This window comes from Erinaceus europaeus, chromosome 2, assembly GCF_950295315.1.
Source record: "Erinaceus europaeus chromosome 2, mEriEur2.1, whole genome shotgun sequence".
In the NCBI taxonomy this organism is placed as follows: domain Eukaryota; kingdom Metazoa; phylum Chordata; class Mammalia; order Eulipotyphla; family Erinaceidae; genus Erinaceus; species Erinaceus europaeus.
Genome location: NC_080163.1, coordinates 32,131,881 through 32,149,742, shown reverse-complemented (window position 1 = coordinate 32,149,742; position 17,862 = coordinate 32,131,881).

Below are 17,862 nucleotides of genomic sequence, written 5' to 3'. Positions count from 1 at the left end.
GACAACCCCACCAATGTGTCCTGGAGCTCCGATTCCCCATAACCCCACCCCACTAGGGAAAAAAAGAGGCAGGCTGGGAGTATGGATCCACCTGTCAACACTCATGTTCAGTGGGGAAGCAATTACAGAAGCCAGACCTTCCATCTTCTGCATCCCACAATGACCTTGCATCCATACTCCAGATGGTTAAAGAATAGGGAAGTTATCAAGGAAGGGGGTGGGATACGGAGTTCTGTTGATGGAAATTGTGTGGGTTGTACCCCTCTTATTCTATGGTTTTGTCAGTGTTTCCTTTTTATTAACAAATTTTAAAAAATTCCTAAATAAAGTGATAATGGAGTTGTAATTGTTTGCTTTAATTTTTCTATTATTTCTTTAACCAGAATACTGCTCAGTGGTGACTTAAAGTGGTGCAGAGGATAAAGTCTGGGAGTTAGAATCTCAGGCATAAAAAAAAAAAAAATTCAAATACTGAAAACAAAAACTCAAGACAAAATAAAAATCCCACCATGAATGGGTGTAAATCTATGCCTCTAAAATCTTAAAATTTTATAATGCACTGTTAAATCATTAAAAATTATTTTCTTTAGAAGAAATGGGGAATAGCTCCAAATCAGCAACAATAAGTAAACAATTGTATTAAAATACAGAAGGGAGTTAAATACAAATCACCCCTCCCACAAAAAAAGATATGCAGTGGTTCAATAAACATACAAAAATATATTTCAAGACTTTAATTATTTGGTAACTTGGAGCTAAAGCTATAATGAAATATTGCCTCACACTTATTAGAAAGGCTACTATAAAAATAAACAGAAAATAATAGGTGTTGCCAAGAATGTGGATAAATTGGAACACTTGTATAGTGTCAGTGGGAATATTAAATTGTAGTCACTGTGGAACATAGCATATGGCAATGTCTCAAAAAAACAAACAGAATTACCATATGATTAAGTGTATATTCCAAAGAACTAAAATAATTAAATACACAAAAGATATTCATATTAATATTATATATGTTGATAGCAGCATTATTGACAAAAGATGTTATGTGAAAGCAACCCAAGAATCCACTGGTAGATGAATGGATAAGTAAAATGTGGTATATACATACAATGGAGTGCTATTCAGCCTGTAAAGGAATAGAAATTCTGGCATATATCAATTACAACAATGATGAAACTTGAATACATGATGCTAAGTAAAAAGACCTAGTAACAAAAAGATAAACACTACATACTTTCATTTATATGAGGCACTTAGGATCATCAAGACCTTTCAGAATGTAAAACAGTATTTTTCAGGGGCTATTGGGAATGGGAGAATAGGAAGTTAAATTGTCAAGTGACTTTAGAGTTACACTTCTACAAAACAAAAATAATCCTAAAGACAGATAGTAGTAAAAGTAATACGTTATTAATGAATTTAAAGCCAGTGAACTGAATACATAACATATATAAAACCATGTATAAATAGGTACAGTCTCTTAGCTTTCCCCATGATACATGTCTACAAGACACTTTCATCCTCTCTTTAGATCTTTTCCCACCCTCTCTTCCACCTGTCCTTTCCACCTATCCTGTTCCCTCCTTCCCCAATGTCTTTTGCTTTGGGGCAATCTACCACACTCAAGTATTACCTTGTTCTTTCCCTGACTGTGCTTCTTCTTCATTTTATTTTATGAGTTCCCTCTCTCAGTACTTTTCAAATTACTAATCACTATTGCCTGGATTGACTTGTGTCTAAGTAAGGAAATTAAAGGGTTCACAGTGGTGGAAGTTAACAGTTGTTTCAGTAGTATTTTAATCCCTGATTTGGAGCTCAGTGGCTTAAAAGACTCTTTTGTGCTTTTTCTTCCTTGTAGGCTATGGGAGCCTGAGGGCTTTTAAACTATAAGTAGGCTTCTTGGCTTAATCACTGACTCCTGACCAAGAGTTAAAGCAGGGTGTGGCAGAGATAATCCAGTGGTTATGCAAAGAGACTTTCACAGCCCACCACTGTGCCACTGAGATATAGGTCTTCCCCTGAGTTTCCTGGTTAGATCTCTGTCCCATGGTGTTCCTCCCTGTCATTGCTCCAGATTCTGAGGGCAGTAGCAGCGGAGTCTCAGGGTTGCACTTGGTGAGTCTTAGGGAAGTCCTCTCCTCTCTTCAGCCATCCCCTTGTTGGTGGAACAGACTGGTGGTGGTGTCTCTGATAAACTGCCAGACTGTTACCAGCCACTTAATCTCTCCCTAGGCTCCTCTCTGTCCACCAGCTACACTTGTTTGGTCTCATTGGTGATTTGGTGGGTTCCTGAATTTATTCTAGTCCTGTCTTATTTCGGTCCCAGGTGGTCTCCTTTGGTATTCCTAGTTGATCTGGGAAAGGAGAGGAGAGAAACAGATCTTCTGCTGCTTGTAGCCCCACCTCTGGAACTCCCCCTCTCCTTTTTTTTTTTAAATTTCTTTATTGGAAGATAAATATTTTACAGTCGATAGTAAATACAGTAGTTTGTAGACGCATAACATTTCTCAGTTTTCCACACAACAATACAACCCCCACTAGGTCTTCTGTCTTCAAGGCATTTTTGAGTCATTTTTAATATACTAACTTTTATCTATTTTCCTTTATAGCTAGTGTTTTGTTTTTTATCTTACTGGGAGGTTAATGGTTTATAGTACAGTTGTCACATGGGTAACATTTCTCATCTCCTCTTGATAGGTGTCTCCAGAACACTCTCACCCCCAATTTGGGTCCTTTCCCACCATCATGCACCAGGACCCCAATGCCCTCAGTAGCCCATCCTCTTCTCCTTTGCTTTGGTGGAATACACCACACCTAGCCCAAATTTCACTTTTTTTCTCTTTCTTTCTTCTTCCATTTCTTTCCTCCTCTTCCTTTTTTTTTTCCTTCCAGGCTAGTGTGAGGGTGTTTCTTCCCAGGCACGTGCTCTCTGGGTTGGAGAGAATTTGACCAGAGCCAACCTGGGCTCCTGCTTACTTAGCAACATGGGAGAGAGACCTGGAACTCGTGGCAGGGTGGGAATGCAATGTCCCTTTATTGATCAGAGACAATACCTTTATATATTTTTTTACCAGAAGTGGCAAGTTGGAAAAGGAAATGGCTAGGAAAGGAGGTGGAGAAAAGGAAAGAGTGGGCTAATGGTAGAAACTCCCTTAGCAAGTGTTGCAAAGGTTTTAACTTTTGGAATTAATTAATACCCTGAAGGCAGGGCGGGCCTCGAGGTAAAAAGAAGATAGATCAGGCAAAACAATGATTATGTAAATAGGCCATACTATCAGCAATGAAGCATGGAGCAGGGCAGGGGGGCTGCCCAACATCCCGCCCTTTCTTTTTATCTTATGGCCATAGTATCAGGAATGTGGAGTGCTTTGTAAGACAGGAGTCCTTTAGGACAAGGCACACCTTTGGGATTACTTCTGTTCCTCCATGCTCAACCTCTCGGTAGAGAGAGAGACTAACAGGATTGACACACTCCTCAGGCTCAAGCCCTGCCAAGCTCAACCACATCCTCACAGTTTCCTGACATTTTTCTTTTTCTTTTTTTTCCACCAGAGTTATGATTTCCACCAGAGTTATCTCTGGGGCACAGTATCTGCATGGTAACAAAACCACTATACTTGGCTGCCATTTTTTCCTTTTTTTCTTCTTTGTTTTGTTTGATAGGACAAATATTGAGAGGGAAGGGAGAGACAAAGAGGGAGAGAGGTAGAGAGATACCTGCAGTACTGCTAAAGATAAACCTCTCATGATGCTCCTCCCCTGAAGGTAAAGGCTGAGGGCTTGAACCAGGGTCCTTGAGGATTATAACACGTACACTCAACTGGAGTTCTGCCATCTGGTCTCCTGTCCTTGTTTAAGTTCCAGCTATGAGTGAGATCATTTAGTATTCTCCAGCTATGAAGAATAGGAATGGATAAGATGAAAATATCATGTTTTCTACCCCACAGTGTTTACAAAATAGAACAGAAATCTGGATATTGTTGGATGTGTTTGAATGGCAGTGTATACATTCCCAATTTCACATTTCTAAATAATTTGGTGAACTCAGCCAAGTTGAATCACATGGAGTAAAGAGAGATTCAGAGAGAATCCTATACTCTTGTCTATAAGAAAACTAAGGGTTGATGGGGAGAGACCACAGCACTGCTCCACTGCTCTTAAAGCTCTTAAAGCTTCCCCTTACATTATAGCCAGAGTTTCAAACCCAGGTACTTACACATGGTAAACTATATATTTTATCAGGTGAGCTATCTCCCACACCTTTAACTTATTCTAAAACAAACAAAAAAAACTCTTTTTTTTTTTTTACTGTCTGTGCTTCTAAAGATCCACCAAAATGGTAGGAAATAATTCATATATGCTGACAAATAAGAAGAGGGATAACTCAATAAATTTTATGTTTGTATAGTTTACCACAATACAAGAAGACATAATTTGAAAATTTAGGATAAACTTTTTCACTCACAAATATTTTTTTCATACATTTCTCCTTACTTGTGTAGTGAATGCAAGCAAATTGGGATAATTTCGCCCTTTCTTAAATTAAAGGACTGTGCAAATGATTTGAGCAAATTACATTCCTAATAGTTATTTCTATAGATAAGTAAACACATACGTGACACTAGAAATTAGAATTTGAAACTTTGAATATCATACACATATCAGTTATAAGTCCTGGAATACACATCTGTGTATTCATCAAATGTTTTTGAATGTGTGATGTATGGTAACTATATAGTGAAATAATAGAAGTAAATCATATACAGAACTGCCTTCATATAACATTTTCTAATTGGGCAAGAGTGACTTTAAGCATTAATATATAGAATTAGGTGGCAAGCATCAAGAGAAAAAATATTGAGATATAAAGTAAAAATGTAGTTGAGAGTGCCATCTGAGAAAGAATGGTCAAGGAAGACTGGTATTTGGAGAGGTATATAAATATATTGAGGGGATGGAATGTAACTAAGAAGGACATTCCAGGTGGAATAAATAGCAGTAAAAGACTCAGAAATATGCTAACTATTTTTAAGAAGCATCTAGCAGTTTCATGTGATTTATTTTGAGGGATACTATCAGGAGGTGATATGAAAGGCTTGTAGGATATGAAAGGGCCACTGTGATGTTTAGGTTAAGGTTTGTGATAACAAGTTTAAAAGAGGCAGACAGCAGTATCCTGCTTTTCTTCTGTCATATTCTCACTTTAGTTTCATGAGGTTTATTTTCTAGCAGATAAAATGAGTTAGAGAACTGATTATTGAATTGAGATGTGTGAAAGTGTAATATAAAATTGTATGGAAGATAAATTAGCCCAAAAAGGGGGTGTTAGAGAGTGAAAAATTGATGACTTCTTGGTGAAGCTGAAGAACTGTATTTGTTAATCACTAGCACACATATGTTACAGGAATACAGAAGACAGCTGCTGAATAAGAGGCTTAAAGCTGAGTTTAGTGGGTGGATTCATTATTTGTAATTGCAACTTCTAGCACATCACTAAGAAAACTTTGGACAAAGGAGTAAGAGATTAATTCTAGGACCCCAAAGGTATTTTCAAAGGTACAAAAATTTAAATTATTTTTTTATTTTAAAATTCTTTATTGGGAGATTAATGTTTTGCATTAAACAGTAAATACAATAGTTTATACATGTATAACATTTCTCAGTTTTCCACAAATCAGTACAACCCCCACTAGGTCTTCTGCCATCCTGTCCCAGGACCTGTACTCCCCATCCCAAACCCCAGAGTCTTTTTTATTTTGTCCTATAAGGTTATCACTGGGGCTCAGTGCCAATACTATGAATCCATTGCTCCTGGCAGCTATTTTTTTTCTGTTTTATTGGATAGGACAGAGAGAAATTGAGAGAGGGTGGACCGAGAAGGAAATAGACAATTGTAGACCTGCTTCACCACTTGTGAAGCTTTCCCCCTGCCGGTGGGGCCCTAGGGAGCTCAAACCTGGATCCTTTCCCAGGTCCTTGTGCTTGGTACTATGTGTGCTTAATCCACTGAGTCACTGCCCAGCCTCAAAAGTGTAAATTCATCATTTGTAGGTGTCAAGCAGAAATTTGAAGTGAAAATAATTAATCATAAAATGATAGGCCTGAAAGATTGAAAGTGAACTCAAGTCATCTGTTAGTCCAAGATCTGGAAGGCCACCATAGGTTGGGTCAAATTCATAATCATATATCATTGATGGAGAACTTTAACACACTAGATAGAGGAAAAGAGTCATAATTTTCCATACCCAATGGCTGTCTTTCTAAGTAGATAATCTGATAATGTTTTGAATTGTCAGAAGCACAAAATTTAAAAGGGTACTATCAATAATAACCTAAAAGGAGATAGCTTATGTTACACATTCAGGATGCTAAAAAAGAATTTGCAAATTGACTGTTCAAGGAAAATTCTGATTGCCTTCAGCAAAGTCAATGCCCTTTTCCCAAGTTCAAACAAACACATGATTAGTGCCATATACATGATTGCTAAAGCTTTTAGCTGCAAATATATTTTTTCTGTAAACCATTTGGGCACATCCAATCCAGTTTTGTTGCAGAATAACAACAAAAATATGTAATGCATAAACTCTAGACTAGAAATTTAATATTCATTACATTGCTTTGTATGATAATCAGTGCACATAGAGAACACTATGACTTTTTACATTGAAGATGAGGAAACTGAGGTTGAGATATATTTCACTAATTTTCCAAATTTGGACATAAAATCCAACTTGCTTTATTACTAAACTCTTTACAAAATCTAGTAAAAATCAACTAAGAATGTAAATGATTCAGGAAACAAGAATTAGAGAGTATATTAAGCAATGATTTGTATTTTGTGTGTTTAATTAGAATAAATACAAAGTACCAAGTACATAAAATGGTCCCTAGGAAATTACAAGACAATCTAGTCTCAAATGACTTCCCAAATTGGTTGCTATTTTTAAAAATTCATAATAACTATTCTAATTGGATTATCTTCTGAAGCAATCTTGGCTGGTAATATAGGCATATGCTGTCACTTCTCAGATATCGGAAATACGTATTCCATGATCAATAGCAACACAGGATATATGGCAAAAAAATTTGGATGATTCATTAAATGCAAAGCTTTGGCAGCACATATGGGGAAGTGTTTATAAAGCATTTGGGAAACAAGACTGCAACAAATTCAGGTTAATATTCTTCCCAGAACCTGCTGGTCCCCGTCCAGATAGAGTTATAGACAGATACTTCATTCTGAAAATACAGAGCTATTATTCACTGTTACCTCAGTGTGCTTCTAATCTGTACTTAATGTAGTAATCTTAAATCCTTTTTACTAGCACTAAGTCTTTAGGTGAGTAATTCTAGAATGCAGCACATTATCAACCAAACAATAATTGCAAATCCTATAACCAATATTTTTAACAGGAAGTGTCCATACTCTCAGGGCATTAAGAAAACTGCCAGGGCAGAATTACTGACTGAAGGAGTTTTAGGTGGAGTTTAAATCAATGTTTTATAAAGTAGAGTCTGGACTCTTCATTGTTTTCAAGCCAATAACCTTTGCCAATGAGTCAACTTTATTTCATGTTTTGGTTACAAATTTTAGTTCATGTTACATGGTGCATTGTTAGGATTTAAGATAAACAAGCTACTCCAAGTTTGTCAGAGCCTTTTTGTCATTGTCTTGATAAAATAACACATGAATTTTAATGGGAAAAGAAAAGAGAGAAGGAAGCATCACTATTTCTTTATATCTTTGCGCAAATGAATTTGTAGACAGTGGGGATACAGTTGAATCTCACACTACCAGACAAATTAGTTCTGCTACATCTTAATCTTCTAATTCCTTGGTAGAGCTACTGACCCAAGTGAGCACAACATAAAGTACAAGGTATATTGTGTGATGTCACCTCCATTCAGCAGCCAACAGGAACTACACCAACCTTCTTAGCATTGGTGAATGGTCTAGTTTTGAAACTATACATCATTTCCAAGGTTCTTGGAAAGGAGAGGAGTTTCTTCTGGTTTCCCAAGGTACTTGTCAATGGAAGCTACAGACATTTCTGGGGAAGTTGCTTGCCCCACCACCCTTCTAATATTGTAGGTTACTCATGTTCTGGTCTAAAAGGGAAGATGCAAGAAGCAACCACTATTGTTGCTGTCAAGTAATATACATATGTACAGAGAATAATATGTTCCTGATATTATGTGTAATGGTGCATCAACTCTCTGGGAGGGAATCTGTTCCTATGTGTCATTCATAATCATGAGCCATGAAGATGACATAAATCCAAAGGTGAAAAGAGGCACCAAGGATAGGGGGCCTTGAAAAGGAGACTTAAAATACCACTACCAGTAACAACCCTAGTTACCAAATTCTTAGCTTGGACTAAGTTTTGTGTTAAGTGCTTGATATCAACAATTTAATTGAAGCCTTGCAATAACTCTAAAGGGTAGGTATTAACAGTACCCATTTGATAGACCCTTTAGTCATGTGTTGAAGTTAGCAAGCTTTTGAAAAATAGTTGGATTCAAATCTGGCTGATCAGACTACACCTCAGTTGAGCAAAATTCTATCTGCTGGAGTCCTGCACAGACATCTCAGGATTTCCAGGAGCAGAATTTCTGTGTGAGCCAGCTGGCTCCAGATGCAGCCAACATTCTTTGGACTGCACACCCGTGATGTGAAGCTGGAGTCCAGCCCTCTGCACAGCTGGCTTATGAGCAAGCCCTCTATTATCCCCTTGGAACTCCTTCTGTCTGCAGGTTTATGATGCTCAGGCCCTTTGTTAAATCTGGCAAGGCTGTAAATGAGAATAATGCTTTGCACTTTTACCATACCTTCTCTCTAAAAGTAAGGCTTAACAGATTTTGAAAATTATGTTAAGAAACCACCATCTCCTTCTTATATAGATATTTCAACCATTTTTAAAATGAGCATTACCAATTCTTGTGTTTGAGGATTTTGACAAATAATTAATCGATTGTGAGATGAGGCACTGGTAGATTTCTTGAGGAGGTTGGTGCAGAACTATTCAGTTACAGACATTATATTAAATATAAGCTTTAATGCAAGCTTTATTAAAGTTATTTTCTCTTTGTTTATCACATCATAATTGTGGCTTTTATGGGGTATATTCTAACACATATTCACTTCCCCTGCTGATTATATAACTTTCAGGGGAAGTATGGGAGATAACAATAGATATAAACCAATGAACAAAGAGGTCAGATATCTCAATAGGAAAACTCATTTTTTTTTGTTTGTTTGTTTTCCATGGATTCTGAGAGTATTAGGAAATAGCCCCTAAAGTTGAACTGCGTATCATTCACTCTCAAATCTATCACTCACCATTTTAATATCTTGAAAAAGTTACTTGACATCTGCATGCCTCAGTTTCTTAATCTATAAATGAAACAATAAAGGGTTTCTCTTTTATACATCTATTGCTGAGAATAAGGTGAGTCATATCATTTTTTATCACAAGACCATTAAGCAAATCATCTAAGCCAGGAATAAAAATCACTTACCTAACTAAATACACTTGTATGCTATTTGTATAGATTATTCCTCAGAATCAAGTGGTGAATTGATCTTCTAGAAAAAATAGTTCCATTCACTCTACTTAAAAATATAACTTAAATGAATTTATTGTTAGTTTCTTTCTGTCTTGATAAATATATCCCTCTTATTTAGTAAATTTTACTGCTAAAATACCCTTTTCAATGTTTTCCAAACATTTATGTCTTATGCCATAGTTATTTTAATTGAAAATTTTGTTTAATCTGCTTCTCCTTATAAAGTTCACCATTCTACATTAAAATCAGTATTTTTTTTCCTTGACTCATAATTTTTCTATCTTCTCAAACTTCAATTCCCATATCTACACTTGAAATCCAGCTCCCTTCCTCTTCCTCTTTCCTTTTTCTTACTGTCTGGTTCCATTCCATTAGTTTCAGTCTTACTTTGCTTCATTAGCACACATTTTTTTTCCCTCTTAACAACTTTGATGCAAATCCCTAAAACTTTAATTTCTATCTGTGATCATTCCATATATACCCTTCCTGCATAAGCTCTTAAAAGTAAAATGTTTTAGTATTGACTTCTATTCTATATGCAGCATTTTGAGACTATCTTGGGCAAGCTCTCAAGTTCTATTTTCATCTCTGACCCCAACTTCCTAGATAATAACTTTTGTCCATCTGTATGTTAGCTATCAAGCTAAGGCAAAAATTACTAAAGTCATAGGCCTCTAGGAGCATACTTAAAATAGACTTCCTAGCTTCTTTCCACCCCAGGATCCCTAATCTCACCTGCTCTATTCCTACTTTTTGATTCTTGTTTGTGCTCGCTTCGGCAGCACATATACTAAAATTGGAACGATACAGAGAAGATTCTTGTTTACTAAATAGTTTTCCCTGCTTTATATTTTAACACCTTCCAGCCACCAAATTTCAGTTACTACTATTAGTCCACCCTGACCCCTTTCAGCAGACAACCTCAACAATGTGCCTGGAACCTCACGTCTCCGAGCCCTGTCACACTAGGGAAAGACAGAAACAGGCTGGGGGTATGGATCGACATACCAACACCCACATCCAGTGGAGAAACAATTACAGAAGCCATAACTCCCATCTTCTACAACACATAAGTAACTTTGGTCAATACCCCCAGAGGGGAGAAATATTAGAGGAAGATGCCCAAAAGGCACTGAACTCCAACTCCATCAAGATTCTGAGAAAGAGAAAGAAAAAAGAAACTCATTTGGATGTAGTAGTATGTGTAGGTGTGACTTAGAAAGGAAGAGAAGTCAGAAAGATAGAAAAATGGGAAAATATATGTAAATATAGATACATAGTCATAGAAATAATAGTTAACTCATATCTGTGACCTAGGGAAAACTACTGTACTTTCCAATGAAAGTATTGGGGTCATGGAACTCTGGTAGTGGGAACAGTATGGAATTATATCCATTATCCCATAACTTTGAAAATAAATTATTAATCACTAATAAAAAATTCAACCAAAAGCATGACTGCTCCTGAATCATAAGCATATCAGACAATACTCCCATTTGGGTCACATCAACCCTTTAATAAAGGGATTCCCCACTTCAAAAAGATGCAGACAAATACATTAAATTCCTCAGAATGAAATGTGACTTACATATAAATAATTTCCAAGAGAAAGAACAAGAAAAACCTATAGCCTCCACATATTCTGGCCAACACATGCAATTCTTTCTCAACAATTCTAGAGCCATCAATGGGTCAGCACAGTTAATAGAGCAGACTGCCAGAGATCCAGATGTTGCTGTTGGAAGTATATCAGCAACACCTCGTGTACATAGTCATGGGTCTACAGAGGAGAGAATAGATGGCAAATAAACTCTTATCCATTTATTACAATTCTTCAAATGACACTAGTAAGAAAAATATTGTCATGTTGGGCTTTATATTCTCCATGCAGATCCTGCATCCAGACAATGGAGATAAGAAATTAGATATTTAAAATCTTGACCAAATGAGAGAAAAGGAGACTGAGGCATAAAGAAACCTACTTTTCAATGTTTAAGGAATATGTATTTTGTCCCCTAACAGAATGAAATACACCATGTTCCATATTCGAGTTCAATAATGATGTGGAACCAATGCAAACCCAGTCTCCATTGGGAACATTTTCCTTGGCATCAGTCTGCACATTTTGGATTAAACATTGTTCTCTCTGAACTAACAAAGAACTTAAGTAATGTCTTTTCTGTAAAAATTTAAAAATATATATTTGCAATGAAGTTAATCACACTTCAATTCTTCCTTTGTCTAGTAATCATAAAAAACATGATACATACAACTGTAAGGAATACCTTTGTGCTAAATAAAGGTTTGCTTTACCCACTGTTAAGGTATAACCATCTGCTCAAACCATTTGCTGGTATTTGGAAATATAAACTAGCATTTTGAAACATTTACAAAAGAACAGTGATGTGCCTGACTCATATAATACAAGAAAAATGTCTCATAGAGATATTGCGATGTGAAATTATGTATTGGGATAGGACAAACAGCAATGAATTTATTTCCCTTAGAGAGGGTAGGGGCCTATTTCCACTTTCCACCATAATAGGTCTCTTCTATCTGGAATTTGTGAGGCTAAAAAGTATAATTGGAAGTGCCAGGCTGGGCTAGCTTCACGGGCAGTAGAGAGATGACCAGGGACTCATGGCTGAGCTGGGAACGCAGTTCAATCTTTATTGAAGAGTGGGGATGCAGTTCAACAGTCTAATCTCTTCTAATCTCTCTTCATTTGAAAGCCCTGTCTTTTATATCTCCTGAGGCGGAAGTGTCAGGAAGAGGAAGTATGTAGGATAGGGGGTGGGGAGAAGGAAAATAGTGCGTGAACCAGTGGGGATTAAACCAATGAAAACAATGATTATATAAATAGACCACAACATCAAGCAACGCAACATAAGGGGTCTTAGAAGCAGAATTTAGAAGCAGACCAACAGGAAGTATGACTGAAAAGGATTATCTCCACAGCACTATCTCTCTACCACTTCCATGATGATAATCTAGAAACATCATCAATACCTGCACCACACTGTCTGAAATTATATCCACTCTCTTCACTGCGTTGACATGGTCACCTTCCAACAAACTATTACCACAGCTACCACCACCCTGCTTACTACACCTCTATCTTAAAAAAAAAAAATCCACCACCAACAGTATCATCAAAGTGAATAGTATCATCACTGACACCCTCTATACATCACTATTAACACCTCTGCCCATATATCAACATAGTTCCTACATGACCCTACCAGTACTACCACAACTTCTACTCTTCTATCAATACTACCCCTTCTACCACCACCTATACCAAATATTCCTCAGAACTTCTTTGTTCATAATGAACAATCCACAAAATGGTGATACAAATTAAATGAATAAAATAGAAAAAAAAAAACCTGAAAGCAGAAGTACACTATAGTTTGCAGTGAGTACCTCCCTAACACTTCCTCTCCACTATTCCAAGCTTTGGGTCCATGATTGCTCAACAAATTGTTTGGCTTCATATGTTAACTCTCTTTTCAGTCACCAAGTTCCAGATGCCATCAGGATGCTGGCTAGGCTTCCCTGGATTGAAGACCCCACCAATGTGTCCTGGATCTCAGCTTCCCCAGAGACACACCCTACTAGGGAAAGAAAGAGGCAGACTGGGAGTATGGACTGACCAGTCAACGCCCATGTTCAGCGGGGAAGCAATTACAGAAGCCAGACCTTCTACCTTCTGCAACCCACAATGACCCTGGGTCCATGCTCCCAGAGGGATAGAGAATGGGAAAGCTATCAGGGGAGGGGGTGGGATATAGAGACTGGGTGGTGGGAATTGTGTGGAGTTGTACCCCTCCTACCCTATGGTTTTGTTAATTAATCCTTTCTTAAATAAAAAAAAAAAGAAAAGAAAAAAAAACCCACATTAGTCTCTTCTTTTATGAAACCCCTACTAGGATGTGTCTCAAAGCAATCAAATACGAAACATTAAGCAATGGAAAAAAAAAAAAAACTAAGAACCTGATTATATAAATAGTGGGGTTCTAGGTCTTTCCCTTAACTATTAATATGTATATTTGTTACTGATAGAAAATGTGGAAAATGCTATCCACCCTCGAATTCTCCAATTGAAAAATAACAGACGGAACTTTATCAATAGAGCAAACAACAACAAATAATTGTTCAGACTCTAGACATGTCTTAGTAGAGACTTATGCAGAAGGACTCATAATAGCATCTGTCTACTCATATGACATATACCAGGAGTCTCTGAGGCAAGCTGAATGGCTATTGGAAAAGTTGGAGACTTTTTCCAATCCCAGGGTGGAATGGTCTATCTCTATCTATCTATCTATCTATCCTCATAAAAGATTTTCTTTTCTTTACATGTAATACACTTGGAAGAGGAAATAATATGATGATTTCTGAAGTCTGTTGCTAACTTGATAAAACTCTAAGATTTTCCTGAAATGGAAAGCAAAATTTTAGTTGCAGAAAAAGAATATTTCTGAGAGTACACTATCTCACCCATGACTTCAAGGATTCCCTTGCAAAGTTTGCTAAAACTAATGGAATTATGTGGGCAAGATAGAGAGAAACTGTCAGCATGTCTCACATGAGATAATAATAATTTTTAAAAATGTTAAATAAAAATTTTTAAAAGTTCTTGTCTTATTACAAGAAATACCATCAGAGAGGCTCACATTTCCTCATAACAGGAGTGTCCTTAGAGCCATGAATCTCTTTGGAGAACAGGCATATGCAGCATAAAGAATAGTTTTTATATAGCAGCCCAAAGAGTTTAATTACTGAGGACGTGTAGTTTGATGGTCGCCTGGTTTCAAGGATTAAGGAGGAGGCTATTTGTTCCACAGCCAACTCTTTCCTAAAAACTTCTCCAACTGGGGTTCATCAACTCATTATTTGTTCAAACTGTTAAGACTGATTTCTTAGCCTGTGCAATCAGAAAAGAAGTCTTGCAATGTGGTTCTTGGTTAATGTCATGCCAGAAACATCAGGATCTAATGAATGGAGTCCTGATCTGAAAGTCAAAATGATCTGATTCATTTCCCAGGTCCACTCCTGACTGACTCAATCACCATTCCAGATGCAAAGTGTTCATCAGTGAACACCTTAAATGACTAAGCACATAATTAACTCCTCTGACCTGATATTTTCAATCTCTAAAATGATTAGTTTCCTCAAATTATCATAAATGATTACTTGTACACCAATATCTCCCTGGTATTGAAGAAACCTCTGAGCTAAACTATGTTCTCCATGACACAATACAGGAAAAGCATAATTAGCCTTAACATTCCTTTCATTTATTCAGCAAGTATTTATTGAATTTTTACAATTTTCCTGGAGCTTTGCAAGAACGAGATATGCAAGGATGATTACAGACAGATTTATTTACATCTTTATGAAACCTATAGCCCAGTGTAAGGAGACATATATTAATAAAATCATCACACAAATAATTATGCTGTTATAACTTTGGTGTGTATAAAAAATAATGGCATTGTGGGACATAGGATTTATGTATTCCCGACCCATGCCAAATGTGAGAGAGAAGATGGTTCAGGTAGAAGGAAAAAAAAAGAAAGGAAGGAATGTGAGAAAGAGTCTGTCACAGCTAATGGAATTTCTTTGTTATATCGCAGAATATTGTAATATCCATATTCCATACTGGGGAACAAAATGTAGACTGTAGCATCTCAGAAACTGCTGAATCTATCTTCATGACAATTGAATTGTGATAGTTTGGTGAACAACCTTCAAGAACAAAGGTGGCTCCTGTGTTTTCATGCACATAACCACAAAAAGTTGTCTTTTCATATGTCAAATGTGTAAAATAACACAAACCACCACTCTGGAATATGCACTATCACAAATCAGACTCGGGACCTCATGCTTGAGAATCATGTGCTTTACCCACTGTGTTATCACCCAAATGGAAATCACTCGTTTTAAAGAAGGATTAAAATTTTAAAATTAAAATAGCTCATATATTTTATGGAAAAATACTTATAAATTAAATAATACAACACATAAATGTAAAAATAACTCAGAACCAAGCATGGTTTTAATATTGATGAACATAGACACCTCTGCATAAACTTTCACATAATTTATCTTGTTTGTATGAGTATATTAACAACATTTTTTCATTCTCTGTGTCAACCAAGACTCACAATTACCTGATAAACATATGCATAAATTTCCATTCCTTCTTTCTCTGTGTGCAGCTTCTAATTATTGACAGACACTTGGAATGTTCTGGGAGCTCTTCAACTTAACTACAGAGGTAACACAACTGAGGGTGAGACTTGAGTTTCTTTTCTTTTTCTTTTTTTTTTTTTTTTCCCAGTGTCCTGAGAGGTAACTTAGTGGATAAAGTGTTGATCTCGCTCTCTCTCCAGTGACTTCCCTCTATTCTAAAGCAAAACATTTGCTTAGCTGGTTTCCCACTGGACTAGAATCTATGAAAAGCAGAATTAGATTTCTGCAATAAAATCTAGGTCCTAATCTCTAGACCTGTGAATATGTTTTACATGACAAAAAGCACATTATGAACATAATTAACATAAGGATCTTGAGATGTCCCCACCTCAAAATGACTATATATCATGTGCTAGATTATCTGCATGGGTAAGATGCAATTCGGAAATTATTTTTAAGGGTAAGAAGGAGACAGGACAGTTGAGAAAGATAAAGAATTAGGGAGGCTACCTTGATGACTTTGAAAGTTATAGGTGGAGTGAGGAACTATAAACTCTAAACCCAGCAATGTGAGTGGCCTCCAGACATTGGAAAAGGCAATAATCAGAGGCTTTCCTAGGATGCCCAGAAAAAATAGTACTGCCAATACTTTGTCTTTAGGATTTATGGTCTTCAGAATAATGAGATAACAAATTTGTATTGCTTTAAGATTCACTTTGTTTATTAAAACATAACTAGAAACTAATGATGCTAATTCAGTCTCCAATTTCTCCTTTAATATTCTTCTAGGAAATTCAGAGAGGGCCGGGCAGTAGAGCAGCGGGTTAAGCACACATGGCATGAAGCACAAGGACCAGCATTAAGGATCCCAGTTTGAGTCCCAGGCTCCCCACCTATAGGGGACATCACTTCACTGGCAGTGAAACAGGTCTGCAGGTGTCTGTCTTTCTCTCCCCCTCTGTCTTCCCCTCCTCTCTTAGTTTCTCTCGCTTCTGTCCAACAACAGCTATGACAACAACAATAATAATGACAACAACAAGGGTAACAAAAAGGGCAAAAGAATGGGGAAAATGGCCTCCAGGAGCAGTGGACTTGTAGTGCAGGCACTGGCACTGAGCTCCAGTAATACCCCTGGAGGCAAAAAAAAAAAAAAAAAATCAGAGAAACCATCATTACACATTCTGGGGACTCTTGCCCAAATGTAAAGAATCTAATCAAAAACCTTAATTTCCCCCTTAAAAACAGTTCCTTACGGTTTTACTGATCATTAGCCTAGAGTTACAGGAGGGAAATGTTATTTATAAAATGACAGCAAAGAAGGGAGAAACCATCAATCTCTCCATTTTATCCAATGAAGTTACAAGGTTGAACATTCAACTACACTCATGCCTATTTCAGTCCTGCCATCTCTACAATGATAAAAATTGATTCAGAACAATGATTATGTTTGAACATTATAGTTTCCTTTTAGACTTTGGTACAGATTTAAAACTTTTGAGTGTTGTGTTACACAAATGGGTTTTGTGATAGGGTAAGATGAGAGTCAAAGATTCCAACATTCAAAAAAGTAAGAGGAATTAGTAAGACTGGAGCAAGAGTGGAAATATACCAGCAACAACTGTTGGCTATATAATTTACTCCCTATATTTAAGAAGAGATAAAGCAATCCCTGTAAGGAAAACTGGAATCCACTACAGAGAAGAGATTCACAATGAACTACTGTATTCTATCAGCTTCCAAGTTCTTTGGTTGAAAGCAAATAATACAGATGCTGGCTAACTTAAGAAAACAGAGATTTTATTGCAAGGATATGAAGTAGCTCTTGAACTCCGTAGGGAGCTGAAGACGGAGGCTTGAAAAGGTCAGCAACTAGGGCAGATCTGAAGACCTAAATAACAGGAACTAACAGATACATTAGGGCCCTACTCCTGAGTTGGGAAAGTTAAAGGCTTTAAAGTCTTGGAGAAAGGGCATGTGTCCAACCCTTAAATAATAGAAAGGGAACATTGGCTTATCGTCCCCCAAATATTGTTCCCAAATATGAGAAACATTTAACAATGTTAATAACAATTCCAAACAGTTTTATAA